Raw genomic sequence first — 13,706 nt, forward strand, 5'->3', positions numbered from 1 at the left:
GTGAGATGAGTTAGGAAACTATCATACCAGCATAAGAGAGCCATGGTGCTGGCTTTGTACACGACTTTGTACACACTTGGGGGTCGGCCACTACGAAGCTTCCATTCTGGTGGCAAAGACAATGAACAAGCAAACAAACTAATTTCAAAACGGGAAGTTGAACATTCCTCAACCTTTACAATGATCATAATTCTCTTCACCTCTAAAATCATTTAACAGAAAAGTCATTTCTTACCTCCTGGTTCTAGTCTCCCATTAAAAAAAAAAACTTCATAAAAATTTTTATCATAAAAGCACACTATGATAGTTGTAAAAAAAAAATCAAATAGTACAGAGGTATAATAAGAAAAAGGTAATCTGTCTCTTGGCATCCTCAATTCCCCATCTCCGAAGTAACTCATTTTAAGAGTTTACTCTTTAAAAAAGGACACTATGAACTCATCTACAAAACAGAAACAGACTCACAGACATGGTAACAATCTTATGGTTACTGGGAAAAGGGGGTGGGAAGGGATAAATTTGGGAGTTTGAGATTTACAAATGTTGGCCACTATACATAAAAATAGATTTTAAAAAAGTTTCTCCTGTATAGCACAGGGAACTATGTTTAATATCTTGTAATAACCTTTAATGAAAAATATATATATGAGACAGAATATATGTATGTATATGCATGACTGGGCCATTGTGCTGTACACCAGAAATTGACACATTGTAAATGACTGTACCTCAATTTAAAAAAAGAAAGAAAAAAAGAGTTTACTGTTTTCTGATCAAATAAACATTTATACACATATATGGGGTAGAGAGTTTTCTCTTATGCACAAAAATGGAAACATGTTGTAGCCATTATTCTGTAGCTTCCTTTGTTTAACTTACAGTTAAAATTATTTTATTAAAAATAAAGGCAGAAATATTCAAAAATATTTTCAAAACTCATCATTTCCTAATTATTTTAATACAGTTTACTATAATCTATGTCCTTGAAGCTCTCTACCTGTATTTTATCCATATGATGCAAATACCTTATTATAGGGAGTCAATGAACATTTCTTCCCAGCTCTGGGTTCATCGATGTCACACTGGTAGCTTGAAATCAACCACTGTGGGAATACCTGCACCATAGAAACTGGCAGACACTACAAATTAGGTTCCTCCCTTCCCAGGAGAGCCAGTTGTTAGATATTTACCAGCACACTACAGATAGTACCTCATTCATAGGATTAAAATGAGAATTAAATAATAGTGTTAGCCGACAGTGAGACCCCTAAATTAGGAGGCCCACCAAAGTGTGGGTCCTTGCCTCATGGCTGGAAAAAATTCCCAGCTGATGCAGAGGGACAGAGCGAAAACTGCTTTTATTTCTCAAAAGAGGAAAAGGAAGAAAAGCGCTCAAGTGAGGAAGAGGTGCTGGAATGGGGAGCCTTCAGCCAAGATGGGTGGCAGGGACAGCTCGGGCCCAGGTTAGGCCATGTGGACTTTTCTGGGAGGCTTCTGCCATCACGTCCTCCTCCTGGCTGTGATGGAGCCAATCAGTCCTTGCATGGGCTTTTTAGTCCTCGTATGGACTTTGTTGTCATGGCAATCGCCAACTGTCACGGTGCTGGTGGGTGTGTCATTTAGCATGCTACTACATTACAATGAGTGTATAATGAAGTCAAATCCTCCACCATCTTGGACTGGATTCTAACCAGTTCTTGTTTCTTCTCTGCAGTTGCCTTCTGAGACTTAGAAAGAGTAACTGGTTTCTAGTTGGGGGAGGGGCACGGATATGATACTGGGGGCAACAGCCCTGGCAACAAAAAGGAAAGTTGCTTTTAACCAGAATGCCAGCCATCTGGTGGGCCCAGCATCTTCCCTGACAAAAAAAAAAGAATAAAAAAAACTCCGAAGATTCTGTTCAGCCATGAACGTTTTTAAAGGAATTGAAGGAATAATCTCAGTTAATCATTGAGAGAGGTGGTCAGAGCGGTTGCCACCCCCCAGTGCCTGCAGGCGTGTCCTAATCTATTGCTTGAGCCTGCTCTTCTGTGACTCAGGGAGGCCTGGGAGACTTCAGCTTTTCTATATATAAGAGTCAGAGGTGGGGGGGAGGTGCCTCAAAGGGTCCTGCTCCCTTTCCGTAGTAAATTAGATAAAGCAAGGTAATGAAAGGCAAGATATGCTTACTGTGTACAGAGTTCATAGTTTGAATGCCTGATTCTGATACCAGCTTCTCTACCTATCTCTGTGTGAACTGTGCGAGTTGCTTAACCTCTCTGTGCCTCTATAAAGGGAGATAATGGTGTTCTTTGCCTCAAAGGATAACTGTGAGGACTAAATGAATGAGTCCACAGGAAGCTCTTACTATGTAGCACCTGGCGCAGCATGAGCATTCACTAAATACTAGGCATTATTTCTGGAACACAGTGACTCAGGACATTTGGTCACTAATTCAGGGGCTCTGTTTCTCATCTGTAAAACAGGGGTAAAGATATCACTCTTATTTGAGATTTTAACTGAAAGGGCATTTTCTGCTGGACTCAGTCCCTGACGTAGTCTGGCGGTGAACTCTTCCCTCTGAACTTCATCTAGAATTAAGTTTAAAAACATGGGAGAGCAGGATCACGTGCTCAGACACATTCATAAGTCACATGTAAAGGTCAGGAGTCCTGGTGTGCTGGGAACGTGGATGATGAGGACAAGTGATAAGCCTAACCCATGGGTTTGCTACCTGGCTGTTGTATAAGACATGAAAAATTCCATGATCAGAGCCAAATGCATCCTTGAAGACCACTTTAGTTTTAGCTCTGAGAAAACTGAGGGACAGAGGAGGAAATATCGCACCTAGGGACATGATTTTGAGCTGTCATCTCCTTAAGAAGAGGGATCATTTCTACTTAAACCAATAAACCCATTCTGAGAAAATGAGTCGGTTAATGTCTCACCACTTCGCTGTTTCCTCAGCTTCACGTTTGTCTAACGGGATAATAGTTTTAGACAAAGAATAAAATGAGCGTGACGTATTCCATATGTTTCCACCGGCCTGATTATCAGCTTCATAGCATCTTCAAATGACGGCACCTGGGCCTTCTCGGCAGGACACGTCTGCATTTTGGCCAAGTCAGTCAAGAAGCCATAATCTTTCATTAGCCATGGATGTCAGCCCAGGTCGTAGAGGCAGCCTTTCAAAATCTATAAGGGGCAGAATGTCAGCTCTGTCTTTTAAAAGGACAGTGCCAGCTTCAGGAAAAGAGAAGCAAGAACCAGGTAGGGAGTAGTCTAGAGAAGAAACATTCCTCGTTAGTCCAAAACTGAGCTGGCCAACCCCACTGTAAGAACAGTCAATCACTTGAGAATTCCAAAGGTAGAAAATAGATACTCCACACAGCTCGGCGTGATGCAAAGCACCCTCTGCTAGGAAGGAAAAGCCTTATCTCGAAAAAAAAAGTTCTTATTCTGGCTTGAAAAACTAAACAGTGACCTTGGGCAAGTCACCTCTCCTCCCTGGGCTTTAGTTTCCCTATCTATGAAGTGAAAGTTTGGGTAAGATAAAATTTAGGAATTCCCTCTCTCTAAAATCTTGTGATTTCATAGGAGTCTGACTGAAATGTTCGGGAAGGGATTTCTACATGGGGAAGGGAATAATTTTTTAATAGCTTTTTTTTAGGGGATTTTTAAGTTTACAGAAAATGGAGCAGGCGGTATAGAGTTCCCATAACCTGCTTCCCACCCGCTACAGCTTCTCCACTTGTATTTGTTACATTTGTTATAAAAGATGAACCAATGTTACTACATTATTATCAACTAAAGTCCATAGGGTACATTTGGGTTCACTCTTTGTGTTACATAGTTCTACGGGTTTTGACAAATGTACAGTGTCATGTATTCACTGTTACTATATTATACAGAATAGGACATACAGAATTCCCTAAAAAACCTCTGAAATAACTCTCTTAAATTTGACAGTCTATGACTTTGAATATTTAAAAGAAACAAAGAAACATGGAATGTCACCCAAAAAAACCCCCACAACAACAACAAAGAAAAGAATCATCAGTGGAACTCAGAAACATCTACATGACCATGGGATAGAGGAGAAAGGGACCCAAAGGATTTCTGTTTGTTGGAGCAGCGAGGTTCAGCCAGGCCTGAAGCTGTTCTTTTGAGTTTTTCAATTATGTTCGATAACCACTCTCTTTCTCCTTAGGCTGTTTGGATCTGAGTTTCTGTCAAATGCTCTGGTAAGAATCCTGCCTAAAATAGATTTAAGAATAAAAACAAAACCAAAGACTATCTATGAAAGGAATAAAGTAAGGTAAGGAAACGAAATAAAAACCAACAAAGTCAAAGAAACAATAGAAAATCAAAATAATACGCTGTACAGGATAGATGCAGTAACTTTTTTCAAGTGGGTCTCTGCTTCATCCAGGTCATCACTGCCGTTTGGTGGATTTGATGATGAGTCAGTGTTATTGTTTCAGGGGTAAAAGTATAAGCAGACAGGGTGAGGGGGTTCCCCAGAGAAAGAGGACCAAGGATGGTTTTCTTGACGTAAGAGAAGCCATTTTTGGCCTAAGCCGTTTTGTGATCTAAGCCTGGCCCCAATGCTTGTCAGTGAACAGGTCTCAGTAATTAATGATTTTAAGGGAACACAGGAGAGAAGGAAAAGTTATCAAGAAACAACAGTTTATCGGTAAGAGTCCTGGCTCTTCCTCGAGGGATACTCGTAACAATCTGATGCGTATCTCTGAGTCCTGCAGGAACTAAGTCCCCACCGTGGTGGAGGATGGTAACCACGTGCTGAGACCCCAGACTGGTCAGAACCTAAGGGATGATGATGTGGACCTTTTCTGGCCCTCGTGACTTTAATCAAGTAAAGCTTGGACTCTGGCAGCCTTTGCCCCAGTTCTGTGCTGAACTCTTCTCTGCTCAAGCCCCTTCATGAATATGCATGTACTCTTAGCTTTAAATTTCCCCAGTTTTGCTCTTTGGGGAGATACTGCTTTGGGGAAGACCCCTGGTGTTCTCCTTACTTGCTGCAAGTGAGAAAGTCCTTCCTTCTCTTGCTCTTTGGCTGGGTTGTATCTTTTGGCTCAACACACATCGAGGCGAACCCAGTTTGGGGGTAAGAAAAGCATGCATTTTGGAGTCAATCAGGAGCTGGTCTGCACCCCACTTTTCTCCCTTCTGACCTTTGGTAAATTGCTTCACCTCTCTGAACCCAAATGGAAATAGTGTCTACCTCTCAGGGCTGTCACGAGAGTCGAATGAAAAGTACAACAGCATCACTTAGCACCGTGCCCTGTTCACAGCACGTTCTCCTTAAATGCCATTGTTATTACTTCTCACATCCGAGATTCCAATGCCTGATGTGGAAATTCCCTTTTGTGTCTTCCTGCCACAGGCGCCCTACCCAGAACTCTATCGGCACAGCCCCTCCTAAGCGTTCCCGGTCTACAGCAGCATGCCCTGGGAGTCCTGTCTGTGCTGTCCTCACGGGTGCTTTATAATGAGCACTTAGGATACAGCCGGTGGCTTCAGTGTCCAAGCCAGGGAGGAGGATTTTATCACTGAGATTGCTCAGTACTGCAGCACAGCCGTCATAAAAAGTTGGTGAATTGTTGTTGGTTTGTTACTGGATTTATCTTCTACAGACAATGCGCCCTAGACTGCAGCATCCAGTGCCCCCTTTGCTCTGCCATCACTCTGTGCAGTGGTTATTCCCTGGCACCCGTCATTCCTACATCATAAAAACATCCTCCTGTCACTTTAAATTAGTGCACACACTTCTGGTTCCATTACAAATATATGTAGTCTTAAGAAATTGAAAAAAACAAAAAATGTATTTCAGGTAAGAAGTCTCCTGGTGCCCAGTTTGAGCCAGCTGCAGAGTGGACCTTTGGGAAGGGACAGAGGACAAGACTGGCTGCTTCTGTTTCTGGGTGTATTCACTTCCCAGGGCTGTTGTGAAAACGGACCACAGACTAGGAGGCTTGAACAGCAGCAATGTTTCGTTCCATAGTCTGGAGGCTAGGCGTCTGAGATCAAGGTGTCAGCGGGGCTGGTTCTTTCCGAGGGCTGAGAGGGAGAATCTGTACCAGGCCTCCACCCCAGCTTCTGGTAGCTTGCTGGCAATCTTTGGTTCCTTGGATTGTACCGGCATCATTCATCTCTGCCTTCAACTTCATATGGCCTTCTCCCTGTGTGCGTGTCTCCCTCTGTGTCCTGTGTCCAAATTCTCTTTTTCTAAGGACACCAGTCTTACTGGATGAGGGCCACCCTAATGACCTCACCTTAAGTTGGTTACCTCATCTGCAAATAAGGTTACATTCTGGGGCACTGGCGGTTAGCACTTGAACTGGAGGGGTAGGGGGGGGACACAATTCAATTCATAACACCTGCCTAAGTAGTTACCCCTGTTCTTCCATCAGTAGGATGGACATGGAATTATCATCTAAAATGGGACCCTTTTAAGAGAGAAAGGGGGTGCTGTTCATAATTATGCCAGAACTTCAGATGTAAATCAGAACCATCCTGGTCACACTGGGGCATATGGTCACCTTACCCATGAAGCATAGACCTAGTGGAGGTAGGGAGCGGGGTGTGGGGGCCAGAAAGAGTTGACTTGACCAACACCACCACGATGGATGCTGGCACTCTCCAGGCACGGCAGATGTTTCACACTGGCCGTCTCCCTCCTGGAGCTAAAAATACTGGGAACATCACACCTGCAGTTCACTCCATCCAGGTGAATGCATCTCTGTTTCAGCAGGCAGATTAGGGAGTCCTTCCTTTAGAACCAGAGTATCCAAGAGTCTATCTTTTTCCTGCTGAGATATCCTCACTCCACCAGGACTGCAGTCTCCATGGACAAGACCTAAGGCAGCCCCACTTCAGTTCTCTCCACACGTGATCCACATCCGGTTCCCTGGAAACACTGTACTTTGCCTTCACAAACTGTGAGGATCAGACTGGCCCCATTGTAGTAATGTCTTTTTCTCTTCAGTCAGAACAGCTAGCCAACCCCAGAGCTGCATGTTTTAGATCACCCAGGCAGCCTCTCTAAGGGGTCCCTTTAAAGCCCCTGTCCCTAGGTTTAAGTTAACATTGTCCTTCACTTGGGATGAGGATTGGGGAACTCATCAACAGCTCCCTCCAAGCACCTTTTCCTTTAATTCCCCCTCTGGATCCCTTTCCTGCCCTCAGTGGGGGTGAAGGGTTCAGCACCTCCAAGCTATCTCTTTTTGCAAGTCCTGCATGGCGAACTCACACATCTCATTGATATGGGACATCTACAATTTTGGTGATTCAGACAAAAGCAGAGCCAAATGGTTTCACTGCAACAAACTTTTACCTGATAATTACTAACCAGACTGAGGCCCTCTGAAGGCAGGGATTGCCTTACTCTGCTGGGTGTCCCCAGCCTCCTGGCTTTCCCTCTGACACCCGGTAGGGGGATATGCAAATACTCCCGATGAATGATGTAACAGCAAGTTTCCAGTCGTCTCTACATTCGGCTCCCTGTCCTTTGACAACGTTTCGGTTTGGTTTTATTAAACCCCTACAGCAACCTTTGATAATGGAATAAAGAGACAGGTGCAGAAAGGGAGACGCAGGTGAACCTCTGCCCAGCTTCGGAAAGGATGCGGGCGGGTGCCGCGGGCTCGGGGCCGCGCCGCCGCCGGTGCGCTCCAGCTGGCGGCTGCCGGGAGCACTGCAGGGCTCCTCCGGGCAGCGAGGGGCGGGAACGCGCTTCCGACGCGCAGCGGGATCGTCTGGGATGCTCCAGATGTTTATCCGCCGCCAAGCCGGGTTCAAAGGCGGCCTAGAAGCTTTCAGAAGAGACACGTCCGTCCAAAACGCCCCCGGCGTTGACCAGACCCAGGCAGGTGGTGTGCCCTGCGGAACACTGATTCAGGGCATCCAAAGAAAACTTTAATAACCTCGGGTTCTACACACTGCTCTGGTGCCAAAAATAAGCTATGGAACAGAAACACTTGAATAGAGCTTTCAGACTTTTTTTTTTTTTTTTTAAAGTTCATTATTATTTTACCGGTTGCTCCTAGCAAAAGATAGAGGCACTTGGGGAAATCACTTTTGACATGAGAGCTATTTTCTATCAAATAATTTACATAATATAGATAATAGAAGTAGCCTCTGATTGGTGTAAATACTTCGAACAACCCAGATGTGTATCAGGTAGAAAATATAAATCACCACCCGCTTCCTGGCCCCTCTAGCTTCACTCCCTCTCAACAGCAGTAATCACTGTTGACAGCTTGGTGAATTTCCTTTAGTAACAGTAGTAGTGGTAATAATAATAATAACAAAAATGAATCTAGGACTCACTCATGTGTCAGGCACTGTGCTAAATGCTCTATGTAGACTGTTTCCTTTAGTCCTTACATCCTTCCTATGTGATGGATACTTTGACTACTCCCTCTTTACAGACATAAAAAACCAAGGCTTGGGGAAGGTAGGAAACTTGCCTATGTTTGTGCAGCTTTCTGCCTATTTTTCTCAGGAGTACACACAGATATATGAGTGCATGTGTATGTGTTTATGTACAGTTTCTATTGATGAAGGATAACATGTTTTTGTGAAACTTGCCTTTTTTTCACGGAACACATTATAGGCACCTTCATATCAGGATTTGTAATTCCCCTTTGTTCCACTGAGCAAGACAATCTCTTCAAACCTGTTTCCCTGTTTTCACCAACATGAAAGTTAACTTATGTAAGTAAAGTACCTGGCAGGTATATAGTAGGCACCCAGGAAATTATAACTATTAATATCATGATGAGCATTACTAGTTAATGGTCAGGTGAACTGTCATTAAAGGAGGAGTTTTGGTTGTTTTAATTTAATGCAATCATCCTTATGCAAGTAAAATCTACTGAATTTAAATAGCTTGCCAGTTCTTTCTGGGTATTTTGCTTCAAGGTTTTTTTTTCCCCCCAACTCTTAACAGAGGCAATGGGGATTGAATCCAGGATCTTATGCATGCCAAGCACACACTCTACCACTCAACTATACACCCCATCCCTGAGGGTTTGGGTTTGTGGGCTCAGAAAGAAGGTGGGGAGGGGGAATAGACAACTGGGAATGAATGTTTAAGAAACTGTCTAATGAAGCTCAGAGAAGCAAACAGAAAATGCAAAACAAGCAAAATCCCGAGAAAAAATCTGACAACAAGAGATCAAGTCTAATGTCTTTCATATCATCTATAAATCCCTCTGGCCTCTTGAGATCAGTTCCTGGGTCTAAATGAGGTCTGCCCAGAGCCAGACACCTAGTGAGCCTTTATGGAGAGCCTGTCTCACAGAGCTCCAGTACCGTCCCAGAATCATGTGGACATCTCTTTTTTTTTTTTTTTCTTTCTGTCCTGTCTTTAGAGTAACTACTTCTTCATGAAGTAGTAAATTGCAGTTGGCTTCAAGAGTAGAGGTTGCAAGCTGACATCACTGATTTGTAAGTTCCAAGGAAGGTTCCCACAGTTACAGGAGGTAGGGACTCTAAACACTGATATTTCCATGTAGAAAATACAGATTTTATATCTCCTGTAAACTTCTTCTTGCCTCTGCTAAATAAAACAACACACTGAGAATCCTTTGAAATTGTGCTTTTGTTCAACAAACATTTGCTGAGCACCTACTGTGTGCCAGCACTGTCCTAGGCCCTAGGCATTAGGGTATCGATGAAGAAAACAGGAAGAAAGAAGATCCTCTTGGAGTGTTCATTCTATTGGTCTCAACCTCGAATGGGCCAGGAAAACCACTGTTTCTGATGATCTATTTTCAGCAACCCTTCTGTGGCATACACGGTAATTTAATAAAAATAATAATTCCTCATGCTTATTTAACCAGTATGAATTGCCTCATGATCCCCGGGTGAGCAATGATTTTGTCTTTATGTTTGAAATGGAATTAGGACCAGCTCATAGCCCTATATATCAAGATTAGAAGGGAGTCTGGTATCTGTCTGTTGGGGTGTTCTCTCTACTTGGGCACGCAGGCTTCTAGAGGGGGCCTTAGAATCCAAGAAGGGGGTCTGCTCAACTTCCACCAGGAAGCATCCTGATTTCTGAGTCCAGAGTTTACCAGATCTGCTAATGTTCCAAGCTGCTATTCGATATCATTGTCAGAAACTAGTCAGCACTACAAGCTGTGACCCAAAATATTGAACCATCTGTATACCATCTGTGGAGAGAAAGCATCCAAATAAAGAGCAATCCTTCCCAAGGGGGACAGAGAAGCTTGAGGGTGGGAGTCCACAGGGAAGGGCAGTTTGGAGGCTGTCACTGGGATTAAAAGCAGCGTTCTGGTTATCTACTGCTGGCCAAGGACTACCAAAAATGTAAAATAATGACAATATTTATTTTGCTTACAAATCTGCAACTGATGAAGAATTCAGTGGGGACAGCTGTGTCGGCTCCTCTCAGCCCTGGAGCAGTTCAAACATGGGGACTGGACCACCAGGGGCTGCTTGGTGTCTCTACCTCTGTGTGGTTTCTACAGATGGTCTCTCCAGTGAGGCAGCTTACGTGGCAGCTCAGGGCTCCAAAGCAACAGGTCCGAAGAAAGAGCCAGGCAGAAACTGAATTGCCTTTGTGACTTAGCTTTGGGAGTCATACAGCATCACTTCCATTGTAGACAGACCCTCCCCAGTTCAAGGGGAAAGACCATGGACCCCACTTCCTGATGCAACGGTGTCAGCACCACGTTTTAAGAAGAGTACGTTGAGATGGGATACATATGTGTGGCCATGTTCGGCAAATACAAACTGCCACAAATTGCACTCAGACAAGCTGGACCACATAACTCAGGCATACCAAAAACAGTGACGAGGACGACCAGGATGAACAAACACAACAGTTGACCCAAGAGGGAATTAATCAATTCAGGGAACACAGATTTAATTTTTTAGTAAGAACTAATAAGGACCATCAAAATTATTTGAGAATACTTTACATCCACAAAATAATATAGGCTGATATGAGTAAGAAAAAGGCAGAATAAAACAACCTGACCAAAATTAATCATTGAGGGGGTGGGGGCACAGATCAGTGGTAGAGCGCCAGCTTAGCGTGCTTGAGGTCCTGGATTTAATCCACAGTACCTCTATTAACAACAACAACAAAAAATGCAAGCAAAATTAATCATTGAATGGACTGACTGAATACCACAACAGACAAGATGAGGACCAAGGCAGCAACCTAGAAGATAATCTTGAATAAATCCTCTATGATGCAGAGCAAAAGCAAAGAGGGGAAAAAATCTACTGTTTTAAAGCTGACGCTGGTCTTTACCCCAAGGAGTTGAAAACTTACGTCCACACAAAAACTTGCATACAGATGTTTATAGCACCTTACTCACAATTCACAATTGTCAAAACTTGGAAGCAAGGATGTCCTTCAGTAAGTGAATGGGTAAATAGACTGTGGTCCATCCAGACACAGATTATTATTCAGTGCTAAAAAGAAATGAGCTACCAAGCCATGAAAAGACATGCAGGAAACATAAACGTACGTTACCTAAGAGAGAAAAGGCAATCTGAAAAGGTTACATACTGTGTGATTCCAACTATACAACATTCTGCAAAAAGGCAAAACTATGGAGACAATAAAAAGATCAGTGGTCGCCAGGTACTGAGGGGAGGGAAGGATGACTAGGTAGCACGCAGAGGATTTTTAGAGCAATGAAACTACTCTGCATGATATTATGAAGATGGAAACATACATTAGTCCAAACCCATAGAATATGCAACACCAGGGGTGAACCATAATGTGGACTGTGGGTGATTATGCTGTGTTGGTGCAGGGTCACCTTAATTTAAAAAAAAAGTAGCATTCTGGTGATGATGTTGATAATGGGAGAGGCTGTGCAAAAAATTAAAAATTAAAGAACATGGAAGATAGGTCCACTGGGCTGCAACTTTGGTGTCCTAGGACTATCATAAACAAAGGCAGCCACAGCAGAGAGGAGGAAATGACCTCCTCAAAGAGAAGGAAAGGTCCTCAAGATAAAGAAAGGTGTGACCCTCTGGGAGTCCAACAGGTCCCTGAGCACTAAATGGGATGAATAAAAAGACGCTCGTGAACAGAAACATACTTTTGAACTTTAGGAATTCTAAGATCAAATAAAAAGAAAAAAATTCTTCAAGAAATATCCATATTCTTTGTACCAGACAGTTAAAACTGTTTACCTACAAAGCAGAGAACCACACTGTCACTGGACTTCACCTCAACAAACATGGATTCTAGAAATCAGTGATGTAATGGTTTCTAATTATGAATAAAATGTTTTGATCCGAATTACTATACACAGGCAATAGGAATCAGGCACCATGAAGATAAATTTGTACTTGTTAGGATGCACGTGCTCTCAATTTAAAAACAAAATTCTAAAAGAAGTATTCAACTACAATGAGATGCTACTGCACACACACCAGAGTGGCTAAAATTTAAAAAGACTAAATCCGTCAAATGTTGGTGGAGATGTGGAGCAACTGGAACCCTCATACATTGTTGGTGGGAGTACAAAATGCTACCATCACTACGGAAAAACTGTATGGCAGCTTTTTATAATGTTCAACATGTATCTACTCTATTACCTAGCAAATGGCACTCCTAGGTATATACACAAAAGAAATAAAGGCGTATGTGCACAGAAAAAAACTTGTATATAACACTTGTAGTAGCTTTCTCCATAATGGCCAAAATCTAGAAAAAAATCCAAGTGCCCATCAACAGAAGAATGGAAAAATAAATGTTCGTACATTTATGAAATGAACTTCATTGGTAGAAAAGAACAAACTACTGATGCCCACCAATACGTGGATAAAACTCAAGTCAGAATAGGGGTTCCCTCGAGGGAGGGGGGACAACTGACTAGAGAGGAGCACGAGGGAACTTCCCAGAGTGAAAGGAATGTTGTGTGCCTTAAGACCTTAAGATTTGTGCATTTTCCTGTATATAAAATATACTCCAAAAAGGATGGTTAAAAGGAAAAAACAAATAAGGAGATAACATTCACCAGTTTTTATAATTGGGTATGAAAAGGGGGAGACGTGGGAGAGCTGAGTTTGACAGGCAAGGATGATTCCCAGGAATCTTCAGTGCTATTGGCTCAGCCCGAGAATAAAGGTCCAGGAGCAAGAGTCTCAGAGCTGAAGTTTCCAGTCATTAGCAAAGAACGGCAGTGCGTGCTTTGTTGCAGGTAATTCCTTACCATCTATAGCTACCAAAGTTGCAAGTGGTTTGTCTTAATATTTTTAAATCAGCAAGAGCGGATGTTAGGTTGTCCCTGCAATGAGGGCATTCTAACATACTTACATTCCAATGTACAGTCTCCGATGGGAAATCAGAGGGTAAAGTTCAGACTGCAAACCAGGAATGTGCATCACCTGCAGTTCACCTACGTCATTACCTATGGCCTACTGGAGAAATCATTCACATGCTTACAGGACACCTTTATGGTCACTATGCAATAAAATAAACCAAAGTACAGAATGATAAAATAATTAAAAGGAGGCCATTCAAACAAAATGAGAAACAAAATTCAAGAAAGAACACAGGGTAAGATAAAAAGCAGCAGAGTGGTTAAGTATGACCTGGAGAAGAGAAGAAAGCTGAAAGCAATGAAGGAAGGGTCTCTGGAACACTGGTGCTCAAGACATCACCTGCCAAGTGGCTGAAGTTTAAGGGCACAAGATTACACTTTCTC

Source organism: Camelus bactrianus, chromosome 17 (genome assembly GCF_048773025.1).
Source record: "Camelus bactrianus isolate YW-2024 breed Bactrian camel chromosome 17, ASM4877302v1, whole genome shotgun sequence".
Lineage (NCBI taxonomy): Eukaryota > Metazoa > Chordata > Mammalia > Artiodactyla > Camelidae > Camelus > Camelus bactrianus.